The sequence below is a fragment of the Poromitra crassiceps genome (assembly GCF_964638095.1).
Source record: "Poromitra crassiceps genome assembly, chromosome: 4".
Taxonomy (NCBI): Eukaryota; Metazoa; Chordata; class Actinopteri; order Beryciformes; family Melamphaidae; genus Poromitra; species Poromitra crassiceps.
Window position 1 is genome coordinate 7,652,905 of NC_139626.1, and position 19,185 is coordinate 7,672,089.

General features: G+C 48.5%; 1 protein-coding gene and 1 pseudogene across 3 annotated transcripts in view; one reads left to right on the plus strand and one right to left on the minus strand.

Moving 5' to 3' along the window:
- Positions 1–19,185, minus strand: part of myo1d (myosin 1D) — a gene marked incomplete at its 5' end in the record, with an annotated part of 171,901 nt that overhangs the window by 2,640 nt on the left and 150,076 nt on the right. The window lies entirely within an intron of this gene.
- On the plus strand, positions 1,792–4,862 carry LOC310774855 (E3 ubiquitin-protein ligase RBBP6-like; annotated as a pseudogene). The gene is made up of 3 exons: positions 1,792–3,951; positions 4,001–4,682; positions 4,857–4,862. The product of its transcript is annotated as an E3 ubiquitin-protein ligase RBBP6-like (transcript).

A 19,185-nucleotide genomic window follows, 5' to 3' on the forward strand; every position in this document is an offset into this window, starting at 1 on the left:
TCTGTCCCAGTGTAAAACTCCCTCAGGGCCACGTCGTCATTCCGTCTTCCCGGACCTCTTTCAGATCTGTACATGGCCATTGAGCATTGATGATGTCGTAGACATTGTGACATCATCAGTGAGGCTTTAAAGTGTAACTAACCTCCAAAACACTTTTTTTCAGCTTTTAACCAATATATATGACTTTGGGGGTGATGTGTGAAGAATTCTGGTCAGAATTTCCACATTTGACACCAAACTGTTGCCATTTTACCATTTGTATCATTTTTCAGCAGCATATCTGGCATAAGCGCCCTCTTAGGGTCCAACACTGCTTTTTTTTCTTTTCTCAAATGAATGGGAGATTAGGAACACACTGACGTCACAGTGTTCCCAAAGACTATGGGATTTCAAGATAATTACTCCCCTACCCCCCCTGTACCCTTTCAGCTCCTCAGAACTCCAAGCCTATTCTTATTGAAGTTTGCTCTTAAAATACTGAACCAAACGTCGTCAAAGTTGGCACATGTCTTAATTATAGTTAGTTTCCCGCTGAATGTGTCACTACTTTATTAATATCTTACCTGGATAAGCTCGAATGATGATGTATATATTATCAGTCCGAGTTGGAAGCAGCTGTCTCCAGCCCAGCCAGGCAGGCGGGAGCGAGCGGGAGAGAGTCGTACTGTAAACCTCATGCACTAGCTCCAAGCTCCGCGGGCGCGCGCAGCAGAGCTGGGCTCTCTCGGACTCGGCCAGAGCAGAGAGAGCACAGTCTGACATTTCCGCGGCTATCAGTCCGACTTGGAAGCACTGTCTCTCGGCCAGTCAAACGGGAGAGGAAATGTCAGCAGAGTAGAGCGACTGGGGACTGGGGGGGGGGGGGGGGGGGTTGACTCGCTGTGTGCGAGCACGAGCTGCTGTGTGCTCAGGCAGCGGGGACGCGCGGGCAGTGAGAGGCGGGGGCTTTGAAGAGGAGAAGAGCTCTGCGCTGCCTCTCCTGCACCCTGAGAGGAAAAATGCTGCTGTCATGCTGTAAATCACGAAAAGCCCCAAAACGCAAATTAAAAACGGATTTCATTGCGCGGTTTATCTCTAGTTAGACGAGGGAATTACGTGGAGAAATCTCGCATTGTGTTACCCCAGAGCGAGAGGTTTGTCCTCACTGTGTGCTGTGTGCTGCGAGCAGCGAGGCTCTTAACGTAAGTTTAGACAAGCCACATGCAAGCCACGCACACACACATGGGACAAAATGGGACAAAAATAATTAAATTTCTAGTTCGCCACTGAATGGCCAAATTGATATAACTATCAACCATTTCAGGATTTTCTGTTTCCATACAGGCCACCAGCGTTGGCTAATTGTTGATATTTATAAAGATATCGCCCCTCTCAAATAAATTATTTTTGAGGCAGTAGGCAAACTGTAATGGCGTCGATTTCCGAAAAAAAATCTTGACTTAACACAGCCAAAGAGTCTAGTATAGACAAGAGTATATGTCATTTCTTGGTTTTTTCCATAGGTATTTTCAAATCACTGTTCTAATACATATCTAGGGGGTTAGTCCCCCTTTAAGTACTGTATTGACATCATTAGTGAAGTCATAAATCACTGATGATGTCACTGATGATGTCATAGAAATTGTGACATCATCAGTGATGTCATAAATCCTTCCCTGCTGAGGTTATAAATTGGCCGACTCTTGCTCATAGCAAATAAAGCCTCAACCAGTGGCAGCAACATAGAGCATCAAGCAAGCCCAAGCCACTGAGTGGTCTTGTTTTTTCTTGTGCTTAGTTAGTCTTGTATAAATGCCGTGTGTTTACTATAGGTTTCCTTCCAAACTGGAGTACAACACAGTTACTTTTGATGGGCCCAATATCACGCTCAGCGAGCTTAAACGGCAGATTATGGCTCAGGAGCATATGAAGGCCGAAAACTGGGACCTGCAGATCACCAATACACAGACTCAGCAAGAGTACACTGGTGATGAAGCCCACATCCCTAAAGATTCTTCTGTGATTGTCCGGCGCACTCCGATTGGTGGCGTGAAACCTCCAGGCACGACGTTCATTATAGATCGTTCTGTCACAGCTCTGGTGGGATCTTCCAGACCCACTGATTCATCCCCTTTGTCACTGGACCAACTCTGCAAGACTGCTAACCTGGCTGACGCAAATGCATCCGAGGAGGACAAGATTAGAGCCGTGATCTCTCAGTCCAACCGTTACTATGATCCTATACATTACTCCAATAAGTCAATTGGACCTCCTGCAAACTATATGTACTTCAGCTTTGGAAAGGCCGGCCACTACATACAGCAATGTCCCATGCTGATGGATAAAAGCGTGGAGGGTCCTAAGCCTCAGAGCTTCATGATGAAAGCAGACCCGGGCGCCAAGGGAGCCATGTTAACCAGCAGTGCAGAATATGCTCTTCCCGCTATCGATGCGGAGGTGTATGCGCTAGGAAAGAAGGAGCGTTTGCCGTTCCTTCTTCAGTACCAGTCCTCCTCTGAGAAAGAGTCTGACCCACTTCCCGATGAACTGCTCTGTCCAATCTGCAATGACCTGATGACTGATGCTGTCGTCATACCCTGCTGTGGGAACAGTTACTGTGATGAGTGCATCAGGACCACCTTGCTGGACTCGGAGCACATTTGCTTCACTTGCAAACAGCCTGATGTTTCACCCGATAACCTCATTGCCAACAATTCTCTTCGACAGGCTGTCAAAAATTTTAAGAACGAGACAGGTTACACCAAACATGGGCGCCAGCAGCTGTACCAAGCAGCGCCACCCCTACCCCGCCCTCAGTTGCTCAGGACTCTGCCCTGCAGACAGCAGGATCGGCTAATCGCCAGCATCTCGCACCCTCCTGCTCTCAGCGCACCTGCCACCACTGCCCCTCCAGCACAGGTCCCGCCTACTCAGGCTGCAGCTCCTCCCGCTGTTGAGAGACAAGAAGTTTTGCCAGTGCCTGCACCTGTCAGGCCTGCCCTTCAACACCATTCTACTATGCACTCAGCCAGTCATAGTGAACCACCTCCACCAGGTGAGACTGAGTACGAGCCTAATGTGACACCAGACTCTTCTAGAACCACTGACCGTGGACACCAGGTGAGCCACCAGCGTTACCATGTACCTGTGATTGGACATCCACCGCCTTCAGGTTACCAGCCAAGGCTCCACCACATTCACAGAGGGGCAGGCAGACACTGGGACACGCCTTACAGACCTCGAGGAGAGCATCGTCCCCCTCTCCTCCAGACACCTCCCGGACCTGCCCCTCCAGTCTATCTGGCACCTTCCCTGTACCCACTACCTCCACAGTCCTATGCGCATCCCTACTTCTCTGCCCACTGCTATGTTCCTCCACCCCCAGTCAGTTACCAGGCTCAGCCTGTCTTTGTCCCTGGAACAGCAGGGTTCAACGCTCCCTGGGTTCCCCCTGGTGCCATGCCCCCTCTTGGCCCGCGGACCCCCTCCCTCTCCCAGCCCCGCCTTTCCAAGGAAGATTTCTACAGGCAGCGGCGCCACCATCAGGACAAAGTGACCTCCACACTGGATGAGTTCACTAAAAAAGACTTCCACAAAGAGGTTATGGTGTACAGGAATGCACCAAAGAGACGAAGAAGACGGTCCTATTCTAGGTCCAGGTCATACACTCAATCCAAATGCAGGTCTTCATACTCTTATGCGCCCAGTCGCTCCCGTTCACGCTCTGGTGACAGGACTTACCCACGCTGCTCACGTACACGCTGCTCACGTACACGTTCTCCTTCAAGGTCTTTTGGGTATCGGCGCTCAGGCTCACCACGATCTCCTCGCCCATATTTGGGAGGAGGCTGGGAGGGAAATGAAGGAGGAGCAGCCTACAGGTCCAGGTCACGGTCTCACTTTCCTGGTGGATACTGGAGCCACAGCCCTGGTGGCAGAAAACCACCTCCTCGAGAGCCATCGCCCTACAGAGTGAAGGGTCAACGTCGCGAGTCCTCATCCTGTCGCTAAACCCTTAAAGACTACCAAGGCCAGACCAGAGGATCCCCCCAACTCAGCCGCCCTGAAGAAGGACAAGGGGAAAAGCTCCACTGTGAGGACTGCGCTACTCAAGACCCTCCGCTGTCCGACCAGGCCCTGCCTCTCCCCCATCCCACTCGACAGGATGGCCCTCGGTCCGCCCCTGACATTCGGGGGAGACAAGATCTCCCCCAGAGCGGTGGTCTCCGACTCCCCCACCAACATAGACTCCCATTCATCCACTGCCCCGCCTCCCCAGTGGACAAACGCAGGAGTATACTGGGGCCTCCACCTGGCAAGGTGAGAATAGAAGGGACGTTCTCTCTCACCCACCCATGCCTCTTCAGCCCCAGCTCCAGAGAATACCACCTCCCTCAGAGAGGCCAGGCCTTCTTCCCATTACAGGGAGCTGTGAGATGGGCCAAGGAGAGGCAGACCGAGGGTCCATCAGACCTCTCATGGACCTTCAGATCAAGAGGCAAATTCAACCCATAACATCAGGAGGGGTGAAGCCTCTGGCCCAGAGGAAGATCAAACTGAACAGAGAGCTGCGGAGGAAGGGCAGCGTGGAGACGCCACCCTCAGGCAGGGCACCCGCAGTGCCCGAGAAGATGAGCTCCACCTCAGACCGATCCTCTCCCGTCAGCATCTCCATAGGAGACATACCCACCAGAACACCTGAGGTAACTGGAAGGAGATCAGCATCTAATCTAGAGTCTAATAACGACAACACTCTGTGTATACAAATTTCAGCATGACAACATGGCTAACTAACATGACTTATTCATAAAATAAAAATAAAGCATAGTAGAGTAAATATCAGTTAACACTCTTACAACTTATGTCCATTTTTATAGGTCTAAGTATGAATTTTACTAGCATCAGCTAATGTTTTACAAATGACATACGATATTTGTATTCCTTGCTTTATCATTATCATCATCATCATCATCAATAAAAGAGCAAGTGGGCAATCTCTCTCTGTGATTTTTGTCCCGGAAGTGATGCAATAGGTATTGTGACATCATCAGTGATGTCATAAGTGATAAAAGTTGTGACATCATCAGTGATGTCATCAGTGACATCATTATTGACCAAAATCATCTTATCACATGACTGATGATGTCATAGGCATTATGACATCATCAGCAATGTGTTGCCAGTACATGTAGGTGGCACTATGCCGAAAACTGTTCTCGAGATAAGCCGCTTTTTTATTGCCAGTAGGTGGCGCTATGCCGAATTGCACGAAAACAGGGAACTGCACTCCGTCAGGTCCCCCTTAGAAGTCGATCTGACCAATGGTTCTCGAGGTACGCGAAGGACAGACAGACACTGCTAGCATTATAGTTAGGATAACAGAGCAGCAACCAGGCCAGGATGCTGTTGGAGAATTGGTCCATATGGCGGTGCCGGGCCTGTGGCGCAGCAGCAGCGGATTGGCTCTTAGTGGCTGTCACATCTAGTTAGGCCTTTTCTGGGTGAACGGACGTTTTGCCTCGTTTGCGCTTAAACACGATCGATGAAGGCAATCAAAGAGTGAGAGGGAAAAGGCCTAAATTGTGAGGTTGAGAATTTGGTGCTGAGAGGAATATGTAATATATATAACGCACATGAATCATGTGTGATCATTCTCTTCTGGTTGGGACAGTGATGAGGGGGAGAGTGATGAGGGGGAGAGTGATGAGGGGGAGAGTGATGAGGGGGAGAGTGATGAGGGGGGGAGAGTGATGAGGGGGGCGACGGCAGTCCAGAGTGCGATAAATAGAACACACAGTCAAGTGCTCGTCCTGACACACTTTCTCACTGGCACAATTATTGACGAGTGCTGATTGTGCCACAAATGTATTTGCGCTATTGGTGAAATGAGTCATGTGAGCCTCAAAATGACGTTACGTATGTATGTATGTATGTATGTATGTATGTACTGTATGTATGTATGTACTGTATGTATGTATGTACTGTATGTATGTATGTATGTATGTATGCATGTACTGTATGTATGTATGTACTGTATGTATGTATGTATGTATGTACTGTATGTATGTATGTACTGTATGTATGTACTGTATGTATGTATGCATGTACTGTATGTATGTATGTATGTATGCATGTACTGTATGTATGTATGTATGTATGTATGTATGTACTGTATGTATGTATGTACTGTATGTATGTATGTACTGTATGTATGTATGTATGTATGTACGTACGTATGTACTGTATGTATGTATGTACTGTATGTACTGTATGTACTGTATGTATGTATGTATGTATGTATGTATGTACTGTATGTATGTATGTATGTACTGTATGTATGTATGTACTGTATGTATGTATGTACTGTATGTATGCATGCATGTACTGTATGTATGTATGTATGTATGCATGTACTGTATGTATGTATGTATGTATGTATGTATGTATGTATGTACTGTATGTATGTATGTACTGTATGTATGTATGTACTGTATGTATGTATGTATGTATGTACGTATGTACTGTATGTATGTATGTACTGTATGTACTGTATGTACTGTATGTATGTATGTATGTATGCATGTACTGTATGTATGTATGTATGTATGTATGTATGTATGTACTGTATGTATGTATGTACTGTATGTATGTATGTATGTATGTACGTATGTACTGTATGTATGTATGTACTGTATGTACTGTATGTACTGTATGTATGTATGTATGTATGTATGTACTGTATGTATGTACTGTATGTACTGTATGTATGTATGTACTGTATGTATGTACTGTATGTACTGTATGTATGTATGTACTGTATGTATGTATGTATGTATGCATGTACTGTATGTACTGTATGTATGTATGTACGGTATGTATGTATGTATGTATGTATGTACTGTATGTATGTATGTATGTACTGTATGTATGTATGCATGTATGTATTGTATGTATGTATGTATGTATGCATGTACTGTATGTATGTATGTACTGTATGTATGTATGTATGCATGTACTGTATGTATGTACTGTATGTATGTATGCATGTACTGTATGTATGTATGTATGTATGTATGTATGTACTGTATGTATGTATGTATGTATGCATGTACTGTATGTACTGTATGTATGTATGTACGGTATGTATGTATGTATGTATGTATGTACTGTATGTATGTATGCATGTATGTATGTACTGTATGTATGTATGTATGTATGTATGTACTGTATGTATGTATGCATGTACTGTATGTATGTATGTACTGTATGTATGTATGTATGCATGTACTGTATGTACTGTATGTATGTATGCATGTACTGTATGTATGTATGTATGTATGTATGTACTGTATGTATGTATGCATGTACTGTATGTATGTACTGTATGTATGTATGTATGCATGTACTGTATGTATGTATGTACTGTATGTATGTATGCATGTACTGTATGTATGTATGTATGTATGTATTGTATGTATGTATGCATGTACTGTATGTATGTATGTATGTATGTATGTATGTACTGTATGTATGTATGCATGTACTGTATGTATGTATGTATGTATGTATGTATGTATGTATTGTATGTATGTATGCTTCTATCTTGCCTTACACAGTGGGGAGAAGCACAGGGTAGCACTGCCGCTGGTTTCCATGGAAACCCTCCTGAACTGAACTCCTCCATCTGTCTTAGCCGCCACTGCCAGCCAATGGGATTGTGTGTGTGTGTGTGTGTGTGTGTGTGTGTGTGTGTGTGTGTGTGTGTGTGTGTGTGTGTGGTGTGTGTTGTGTGTGTGTGTGTGTGTTGTGTGTGTGTGTGTTGTGATACATGTATGTCTCTTTCAATCATCCCTTTACTTTTCCATCTCACTGTCTGGCTGGATGGCCAGAGGGGATGCTATGCTACTTGTCTGTTGAAGGGCTCACAAACACAAACACACAATATACTGTACAGTCTCACAACAGTGCCATCGGACACACCAAGGGGGCCATTTGATCTCTTTGTGGTGTCAGCAACAAAACCTCGGCCACTAAATAAGTGCTTTAGCGATCTAATAAAAAGCAATGGAGCTTTTCATTTGCTGAATAGAAAAGGATGATCAGTTGAATCTTAAGGTCACTGGTTTGCCTTTTCCATCAGGCGCTGGTCCGAGTCAGCCAAGGCCCCCGGGGGCAGACTTTAGTCCTGCACTGGATGGAAAATCAATCCTCCTCCCTGCCCCCGCTCTCTGTGTGTCTGCCTCTGCCCTTCATGCCATGTTGAGTCCAGGCTCACTTGTGCCACAAATATGAGCAGATCTTCTGTAAGGATCAGTCTTCTGTAAGGGCCCTTAGGAGCAGTACTTACTTCTGTAAGGGCACTTACTGTAGGAGCAGTACTTACTTCTGTAAGGGCACTTACTGTAGGAGCAGTACTTACTTCTGTAAGGGCACTTACTGTAGGAGCAGGGGTTTTGTGAGGTACCACAGTGAAGAACAAGAAGTTGGTCAGAAAGAGCATCAGAACTAACGGGGCAATAGGAAGAGGGTGAAAGCTATCAAAGCTAACCAGGATAGCCTCAAGTCTGTTGGGCCATCCAGTCACACCTGAGCCATCATTTCTAACAGTGATCTTGGCTCTCCACCAAGTCCTCCTGCCTGCTGAAAAACATACGAGTGCTGCAGGTGGGGAGGACAGGAGGACAGGAGGACGGGAGGACGGGAGGACAGGAGGACGGGAGGACGGGAGGATCGCTGCGACTTGCATGTCCAAAATATTGAAGACAAATCATTAGGTAACATTTTCTATACATCACTTGTGCATGAAGCTCTCTGCTAAATGAAAATGCCATTTCTATTCTTGGCACAATCCTACAGCAACAGATTAACAAGGAGGTGACAATGTATCAGATTGTCGTCGCCCCCCCCCCCCCCCCCCTCTGTTGATCTGGGGAGAGTTGTAGACTAGCACATGCTCCCTTCCGTACATGTGCAGTCGCTTCTTTTCACCTGACAGCAAGGAGTTAAGTTTCTCCCCGGCAGGACGTAGTGCGTGGGAGGATCACGCTATTGCCCCCCAGTGCCCCTCCCCCAAAACAGGTGCCCTGCCCTACAGCACAGCCAAACATAGATGCTTAGTTTAAAGGAAGACACACACACACACACACACACACACACACACACACACAAGATACTAGTGAGCATTATTACTCCCTATGTATGTGTACCCTGTTCTTTCTTTTTCTCTGTCTCTCTAGTTTTCTTGCTGTAGACACCCTCCTCACCACCACATGGGATTTGAATTTAACACCAGAAATAACCAGGCAACATCTCTCTGTCTCTCTCTCTCTCTCTCTGTCTCTCACATGGCTGGATCACACGTCTCACGTGCCCCACACACACACACACACACACACACACACACACACACACACACACACACACACACACACACACACACTATGTTCCCTCATATACACACATTCCCACAGGAGAGGAAATATGCACACCACATGTATGCATATTAATGCGGTGGGATGAGGTAGGGCGGGGTGTGTGTGTGTGTGTGTGTGTGTGTGTGTGTGTGTGCGCGTGGTGATCGTCATGAATCCAGTAGGAGGCGCAATAAGAAGCCCACCAGTCTAGCTGGATGGAGCGGAGATGTGAAGGTAATGGCTTTTGCTTTAGAGACTTGGTTGAAGGTGTGAACGCTGCCTGAGTGGCTTTCTGATGAAGGTTCTTTCATCAGCATCACTGTGCCCACGTTAGACTGGTTTGCTAGCACTAGCACTAGCACTAGCACTAGCACTAGCACTAGCACTGCTAGTCCAGGCATTTTACGCAAATATGTGGGTCAACCTCACACTAATTGCAACAAAACCAAACTCAACTGATTTTGTATCTTCAATATGTCCTCAATGAAGGAAAAAAAGTGTTAAGGAAATGTATGAAGGGAAAGTTTTGAAAATGACCTAAATATGATGGTAGCCTATGGAAGCCTATGGAAGCCTTTTTTTTTTTTTTTTTTAATGTGCCATAAATCTCATCACTTATATGTATGTGTTTTTTGCTTCAAGGAGAGGGGGGGGGGGAATGTTAAAAAAAAATGTTAAAAAAGTATGTTAAAAAAAAAACGTTTTTGGTAGCATCATATGGGTCATTTTCAAAAATGTCCCTTCATACATTTCCTTAACACTTTTTTTCCTTCATTGAGGACATATTGAGGATACAAAATCAGTTGAGTTTGGTTTTGTTGCAATTAGTGTGAGGTCAAGTGACATTTTTACTGGACTATGCATGTGCAGATGAGATGTCTGAATAGAGAGATGCAGACATCAAGCCGCTCTGTTCAGTGGCGTAACAAGTCAACGCTGGGCCCCAAGGCAAGATGGTGAAGTGGGCCCTGCCCATCACAATGCAAAACAGACCGTCGGTATAGCACACCTGACCAAAATCTGGTGTCGGAGCACCATATGAAAACATATTGGGTGATGATACACTTTCTGTACATTTGACATCCTCTTCTAGAAGAGTTTTCACTAAGACACACAGGTTACGGTTATTGAGGGTCAATGTACTCAGGACAAGTCTGAGCACAGCTGGGTTCACTGTTTGGAGAAGTCCAGACATGGCCTCCTTCTTCAAATGCTACTACTGTATGTTAGGAAGCAGTGAGATAGGAGAGTGCAGAAGATAAGACTGAAACAGTCAAGGTCACTTCTCGCACCACAGCCTGAGAAATGCTACTGGCACCCACTCTCAGAAGATAACCATGGAGGCAAATAAACTCCATACGCAACTGAGATCATTCTTCTTAGTGTTATAACAGTATTTCTGAGTTAAAGTAGCCTCCTATGTTTGTGGACTCTTCATCTTCCCCGGTAACCTGGAAATTCCACGACAGCACCTTGACACATTATGTAAAATACTGTGTAAAAATGCTTTGATGTGGTTGTATTGTTATTGATTTGATGAATGAATGATGTATGTGACACACGTATCTGTGACAAGCTTAGTGGCTGCGTCTGCGTGTACGTCTGCGTCTGCGTGTACGCTGTCAGTCGATCCGGAGAGTTTTATGATACGATAGTGGTGAGATAAAGAGGAGGGGACGTGCGTGCGGGCCCTAAACTGTCGTGGGCCCCAATGCAACTGCATTAACCTGCATATATATGGTAGTTACGCCTCTGGTTCTGTTGGTGTGGTGTGCATTGACACGATAGTTGCAATGTGAAACTTTAGATCTCGCTATTTCTCTGTGAATCGATTCACAAAGTAGTAGCTATAGGCTATCTCAAGAGAACAGACATTATAAAGAAGTAGCTAGGCCAGGAGTGGCCAAACTACGGCCCGCGGGCCAACTGCGGCCCGCTGCCCGTTTTTAAGTGGCCCGCCATGAATTTAGAAAAAAAAAAAAGTTTAAAAGTTTAAAACGGAAAACGAAAACGAAAACGGGGGAAAAAACGGAAAAACATTAAGAAAAAGAAACTGAAAAACAAAAACAAAAAAACGGATTCCCCCCATTTCGTTTTTTCAATTTAAAACCATTGAAAATGGGTTATACTTGGGCACCCTGACATGGTCTATTTATTAAAAAAAAAAAAAAAAATGAATTAATGTTTAATACTAATGTTATATTAAATTATCTCTGTCTTAACCTGTTGGCACAGGAAAAGAAAATTTGATAACATACAGAAATACCCATTGTAATAGGTGAGCGCATCAATAAACTATATTTATTTAGGTAGAAATTCTATTTTTGATGGCACAAGGGTTTTCTGGTCCAATTTTTTTGCCGCGAAAACTGCCGCGCTTAATATTGTTTGGCCCACAACCAAAAAAGTTTGGCCACCCCTGAGCTAGGCTATCTCAAGAGAACAGACATTATAAAGATTTACTGTAGCTAGGCTATCTCAAGAGAACAGACATTATATCAGTCGAAAGACAAGGTACTGAAAGCAACAGAGAGTTCTCTCTAGCTAATGCCTCTATAACCATGCACCAGCAAATGACCACAGTAGTCCTCCTCAAGATGCGTATTCTCTATGTCTTTGGCTATCTCTACCTTTCTTTAAAATGATTCGCTCCCCACACCTTCTTATTTCCTATTCCTCCTCTTGGTCGCCAAGAGGAGTTTTATTCAGCGTTAAAGCGCCTGACTAGTCCACTGCAAAGTACAGTGAATCAAACGCTTGGAGGCAAGGAGAAAAACCTGATCAAACGCTGCAACCCTACCCAGTGAAAACCGCCGGCAACAAGCCAACATAGTAATCATCAGACTATAAGAGAAGACGAGCTTTGCTCGCAGCGTTTTCTAAGCGGAGAAAGTGCAGCAAATGCAGGTATGGATATTTCCTTTTATCTCATGTCCCATTCTGCTTTGTCTTTCTACTTTATTATCATTTCTTTCCTCTGACGAGAAAGTGACGAGTTATACTCATCATGGAAGAGATTACTAAGTAGGTCATAAAAAAAGGTGAAATTGCATTAACAACATTATTTTTTGTGTTAATATCCCCCCCCCCGATCTTTTTTATCAAATTCTTATCCCCCATTAGTGCTAATTTAAATTTATTTATCCTGGTTGCTGCTCCACCCTCTGCCGATCTGGGGAGAGCCGAAGCTGGCTCCATGCTTCCTCCGAGACATGGGCAGTTAGCCAGCCGCTTCTTTTCACCTGACAGAGGAAGCTTCACCGGTAGGACATAGCACGTGGGAGGATCACGCTATTCCAACGAGTTCCCTCGCTCCGAACAACCAGAGGAGGCACCACTTCAGCGACCAGGATATTGCATGTTTTGGTGAGGGGTTCCTATATGAAGGAAACCCCCAGGGGGCACGGGGAGAACATGCAAACTCCACACAGAAAGGCCCCTTTTGACGACCCCACCCGGGCGGTGGGCACTCGAGGAGGACATGCGGACGGGCACGCACTCCTTCAGCGCTCACAGCGTCCCAGGTGGGAATCGAACCCAGGACCTTCTAGCTGTGAGGTGACAGCACTTACCACTGTGTCACGGTGCGCCTGCAAGGAATGGTCTTGATGAAACCAAACAAGTTGAGGTTCTAGGAAGAAAGAAAGACAGAAAGAAAGAGAGAGAGAGAGAGAGAGAGAGAGCAGGGGTCCAGCGGTGAAGCTGCCAAGGAGAGGCCTATCCAGCCCTGTCCTGCTCTGAGCCATGAGGACCATCCAGACAAAGAAGAGAAAGGTCAAGAGCTGTGGAGTAAGACCCCGTTGGATCATACTGTAAATCCACTCGTTTGTCACATTCTCCGCCACGTGAGGCGCCATCGCGTCACCCTGGTGGTGTACGAATGCATCATTATTGGCCCATAACACACATCAGACTTTACTATATTGTGAAAACTAATCTCCATAACTCCCATGGGCTTCCCTTTAAAGCTGCAGCGTTCAGTAAACACAACAAGCTTAAAGGACGCCTGCTGCTAGTGCTACACTAGAGTATTCTGGCTTCCGTATGCACAGTAAGTGGGATCCGGGGGGCCATACCAGGGAGAATAAGGGTATTAAGTTAACTACCAAGGGCCCCAAGATGGAGGAGCTCCCCCAAAGTGTTCGGACTAACATGCCCATTGTTGTCCTCGAGTGTATATAGATTATACTTGTATCATTGCTCTGGTTTTGAAACAGGGTTTGGCTGAAATCTAGCATACTGAAAATATAATAACATTCCTTATCTGACTCAAAACTGGAACAAGCCGGAATAAAATGTGTATGTTCCTGTGCGGACTAAAACAAAGTTGCCCTCTCTCTAGACAGATTTTTTAACAGGTGAAAGTTGGTCATGACAGCCGATTAGCGAAACCCATCATTTAAACGAGAAATTAATTTGCTCAGTAAATGAATGTGTGGCAGTGGGCTTCAGCTGTGGAGAGATCCAGTAGATGTTTGTCAGAGATGGAAGAAAGACGGTGTGGAGACGAGAGCGGGACAGACAACGTGAGTGGACGGCAACACGCGTGGGCTGACCGCCGGGGCCGGTTGTCCACATGGTAAACCGGAGATATTCCCACGGGGAGGCGATGAATGATAGCTATCGATAACAGCTACTCCTCCAAGCTGTTCCTCCTCCAAGCTGTTCCTCTGGTGTCTGGAGAGTCGGGCGCTCACAGATGCCCCTGCTCAGACAAAAGGGCACAGTTGTCACATCCGCATGGTCGGCCCGCTCAGCTCAGGGGAGCCGGTGGGAGAAGGTAGCGAGACCCGGAAGTGTACAAAGCAAAGCCCCCGACTCTCTGGGGGGACACTGAGGCTGCTACACAGATGGTGGAGGCTCTCCTACACTGCAGAGGCACAATAGCCACACAGCAGGAGTGTTTTTTTCTCCATCGAAACAACAGAGATGGGAGGAGGAGGAGGAGGAGGAGGAGGAGGAGGAGGAGGAGGAGGAGGAGGAGGAGGAGGAGGAGGGGGTATGTTCTTTATTGGCTCTATTCTTCTTCTTTTCTCTATTCCACCGGCCCGGCTTTTACCCAAACATCAGCGGACGCCTTTGGTCTCTCTGAATGGAGTCGGCTTAAAGACACATTAAAGCTTAATTTATACTTATTAGAAAGTGTCGCTCAGCACATGGTGGCAGACGAAAAATAAAGTGTCGCTCACGGTGTTGCATCTATACTTCAGTGAATGTTCGCCTCGGTTCAACGGTCACGTGACACTCGAACGCTATAAGCAGACAGCCAAGAGAAGAGAGGGAACGCACAGTGAAACCACCTCGGAGGCAAGATGTAACGTACTTGGCTGCAGCCGCATATAAACAGCACACAACCACACAACTCACCTCCTCTCTCGTTCTTTGTGATTTTCACGAAGTCACACATCAAGGACAGGCTGATAAAAATAGCGGGGACACGTTCATTAATTTCAATCGATTGAAAACCAAAACAAGGAAGTCAAGCGCGTGCCGTCTATATAGCCAATCAGACTTGCGCGACACATCGTGACGTAGTCAGCGACACTAGTAGACATTTCACTAGGTAGCAGACACTGCTCGCCGACACTTGAAAGTGTCGACTCAAGTCCTCATTTCTGTCGGCGACCATTTCAAAAGTGTCGGCAGACGAAGCATAAATTGGGCTTAAGTGAGTCGATAACGCAGAGGGAGACCACATAGAAAAGCAAGACGGGCCTCAGCCTCAATTAGCTGCTGGCTATTCCTGAGAGACTGCTCACTTCTGAAGTCACCTCCTGACCGTTTTTTTTGCTCATTAAAGGCAGTCAATACATCAATGAAAAGCTCATCTATTTTCATCTATTGGCATTGGCACCGTTTTCTATTGGGTGGTAGGCATACTTTACTGTGTGTGGGTGAGAGGACCAGAGAGAGAGAGAGAGAGAGAGAGAGAGAGAGAGAGAGAGAGAGAGAGAGAGAGAGAGAGAGAATGAATGAATGTAAGGTCAGTAGAGTCCATCTGTGACTGGACTGGATTGGATGTTGCACTGGATGTTAGGACTGGATGTTACAGCAGGTAGGATGAGATGATGGGATAAATGGAAGGAGGGAGGGAGAGAGGAGGTGCTGTCATGTCAGGGAGGGAGAGAGGAGGTGTTGTCATGTCAGGGAGGGAGAGAGGAGGTGCTGTCATGTCAGGGAGGGAGAGAGGAGGTGCTGTCATGTCAGGGAGGGAGAGAGGAGGTGTTGTCATGTCAGGGAGGGAGAGAGGAGGTGCTGTCATGTCAGGGAGGGAGAGAGGAGGTGCTGTCATGTCAGGGAGGGAGAGAGGAGGTGCTGTCATGTCAGGGAGGGAGAGAGGAGGTGCTGTCATGTCAGGGAGGGAGAGAGGAGGTGCTGTCATGTCAGGGAGGGAGAGAGGAGGTGCTGTCATGTCAGGGAGGGAGAGAGGAGGTGGTGTCATGTCAGGGAGGGAGAGAGGAGGTGCTGTCATGTCAGGGAGGGAGAGAGGAGGTGCTGTCATGTCAGGGAGGGAGAGAGGAGGTGCTGTCATGTCAGGGAGGGAGAGAGGAGGTGCTGTCATGTCAGGGAGGGAGAGAGGAGGTGCTGTCATATCAGGGAGGGAGAGAGGAGGTGCTGTCATGTCAGGGAGGGAGAGAGGAGGTCATGTCAGGGAGGGAGAGAGGAGGTGCTGTCATGTCAGGGAGGGAGAGAGGAGGTGCTGTCATGTCAGGGAGGGAGAGAGGAGGTGCTGTCATGTCAGGGAGGGAGAGAGGAGGTGCTGTCATGTCAGGGAGGGAGAGAGGAGGTGGTGTCATGTCAGGGAGGGAGAGAGGAGGTGCTGTCATGTCAGGGAGGGAGAGAGGAGGTGCTGTCATGTCAGGGAGGGAGAGAGGAGGTGCTGTCATGTCAGGGAGGGAGAGAGGAGGTGCTGTCATGTCAGGGAGGGAGAGAGGAGGTGCTGTCATATCAGGGAGGGAGAGAGGAGGTGCTGTCATGTCAGGGAGGGAGAGAGGAGGTCATGTCAGGGAGGGAGAGAGGAGGTGCTGTCATGTCAGGGAGGGAGAGAGGAGGTGCTGTCATGTCAGGGAGGGAGAGAGGAGGTGCTGTCATGTCAGGGAGGGAGAGAGGAGGTGCTGTCATGTCAGGGAGGGAGAGAGGAGGTGCTGTCATGTCAGGGAGGGAGAGAGGAGGTGGTGTCATGTCAGGGAGGGAGAGAGGAGGTGCTGTCATGTCAGGGAGGGAGAGAGGAGGTGTTGTCATGTCAGGGAGGGAGAGAGGAGGTGCTGTCATGTCAGGGAGGGAGAGAGGAGGTGTTGTCATGTCAGGGAGGGAGAGAGGAGGTGCTGTCATGTCAGGGAGGGAGAGAGGAGGTCATGTCAGGGAGGGAGAGAGGAGGTGATGTCATGTCAGGGAGGGAGAGAGGAGGTGCTGTCATGTCAGGGAGGGAGAGAGGAGGTGCTGTCATGTCAGGGAGGGAGAGAGGAGGTGCTGTCATGTCAGGGAGGGAGAGAGAGAGGAGGTGCTGTCATGTCAGGGAGAGAGAGAGGAGGTGCTGTCATGTCAGGGAGGGAGAGAGGAGGTGTTGTCATGTCAGGGAGGGAGAGAGGAGGTGCTGTCATGTCAGGGAGGGAGAGAGGAGGTGCTGTCATGTCAGGGAGGGAGAGAGGAGGTGCTGTCATGTCAGGGAGGGAGAGAGGAGGTGCTGTCATGTCAGGGAGGGAGAGAGGAGGTGGTGTCATGTCAGGGAGGGAGAGAGGAGGTGCTGTCATGTCAGGGAGGGAGAGAGGAGGTGCTGTCATGTCAGGGAGGGAGAGAGGAGGTGCTGTCATGTCAGGGAGGGAGAGAGGAGGTGCTGTCATGTCAGGGAGGGAGAGAGGAGGTGCTGTCATGTCAGGGAGGGAGAGAGGAGGTGTTGTCATGTCAGGGAGGGAGAGAGGAGGTGTTGTCATGTCAGGGAGGGAGAGAGGAGGTGCTGTCATGTCAGGGAGGGGGAGAGGAGGTGTTGTCATGTCAGGGAGGGAGAGAGGAGGTGCTGTCATGTCAGGGAGGGAGAGAGGAGGTCATGTCAGGGAGGGAGAGAGGAGGTGATGTCATGTCAGGGAGGGAGAGAGGAGGTGCTGTCATGTCAGGGAGGGAGAGAGAGAGGAGGTGCTGTCATGTCAGGGAGAGAGAGAGGAGGTGCTGTCATGTCAGGGAGGGAGAGAGGAGGTGTTGTCATGTCAGGGAGGGAGAGAGGAGGTGCTGTCATGTCAGGGAGGGAGAGAGGAGGTGCTGTCGTGTCAGGGAGGGAGAGAGGAGGTGCTGTCATGTCAGGGAGGGAGAGAGGAGGTGTTGTCATGTCAGGGAGGGAGAGAGGAGGTGCTGTCATGTCAGGGAGGGAGAGAGGAGGTGCTGTCATGTCAGGGAGGGAGAGAGGAGGTGTTGTCATGTCAGGGAGGGAGAGAGGAGGTGCTGTCATGTCAGGGAGGGAGGAGGTGCTGTCATGTCAGGGAGGGAGAGAGGAGGTGCTGTCATGTCAGGGAGGGAGAGAGGAGGTGCCGTCATGTCAGGGAGGGAGAGAGGAGGTGTTGTCATGTCAGGGAGGGAGAGAGGAGGTGCTGTCATGTCAGGGAGGGAGAGAGGAGGTGTTGTCATGTCAGGGAGGGAGAGAGGAGGTGCTGTCATGTCAGGGAGGGAGAGAGGAGGTGCTGTCATGTCAGGGAGGGAGAGAGGAGGTGTTGTCATGTCAGGGAGGGAGAGAGGAGGTGTTGTCATGTCAGGGAGGGAGAGAGGAGGTGCTGTCATGTCAGGGAGGGAGAGAGGAGGTGTTGTCATGTCAGGGAGGGAGAGAGGAGGTGCTGTCATGTCAGGGAGGGAGAGAGGAGGTGCTGTCATGTCAGGGAGGGAGAGAGGAGGTGTTGTCATGTCAGGGAGGGAGAGAGGAGGTCATGTCAGGGAGGGAGAGAGGAGGTGCTGTCATGTCAGGGAGGGAGAGAGGAGGTCATGTCAGGGAGGGAGAGAGGAGGTGCTGTCATGTCAGGGAGGGAGAGAGGAGGTGTTGTCATGTCAGGGAGGGAGAGAGGAGGTGCTGTCATGTCAGGGAGGGAGAGAGGAGGTGCTGTCATGTCAGGGAGGGAGAGAGGAGGTGTTGTCATGTCAGGGAGGGAGAGAGGAGGTGCTGTCATGTCAGGGAGGGAGAGAGGAGGTGCTGTCATGTCAGGGAGGGAGAGAGGAGGTGCTGTCATGTCAGGGAGGGAGAGAGAGAGGAGGTGTTGTCATGTCAGGGAGGGAGAGAGGAGGTGCTGTCATGTCAGGGAGGGAGAGAGAGAGGAGGTGTTGTCATGTCAGGGAGGGAGAGAGGAGGTGTTGTCATGTCAGGGAGGGAGAGAGGAGGTGCTGTCATGTCAGGGAGGGAGGAGGTGCTGTCATGTCAGGGAGGGAGAGAGGAGGTGCTGTCATGTCAGGGAGGGAGGAGGTGCTGTCATGTCAGGGAGGGAGAGAGGAGGTGCTGTCATGTCAGGGAGGGAGGAGGTGCTGTCATGTCAGGGAGGGAGAGAGGAGGTGCTGTCATGTCAGGGAGGGAGGAGGTGCTGTCATGTCAGGGAGGGAGAGAGGAGGTCATGTCAGGGAGGGAGAGAGGAGGTGCTGTCATGTCAGGGAGGGAGAGAGGAGGTTGGTGAAGGGGGCCAAGCAGGGAGCAGAGAATGTGTTGGAGTTAATCATAATTAAATGGACACTGGGAGACGATATGGCGCTGTTGCTGGGTAGAACAAGAGGGTGTGTGTGTGTGTGTGTGTGTGTGTGTGTGGGGTGTGATAGGTACTGTATATAC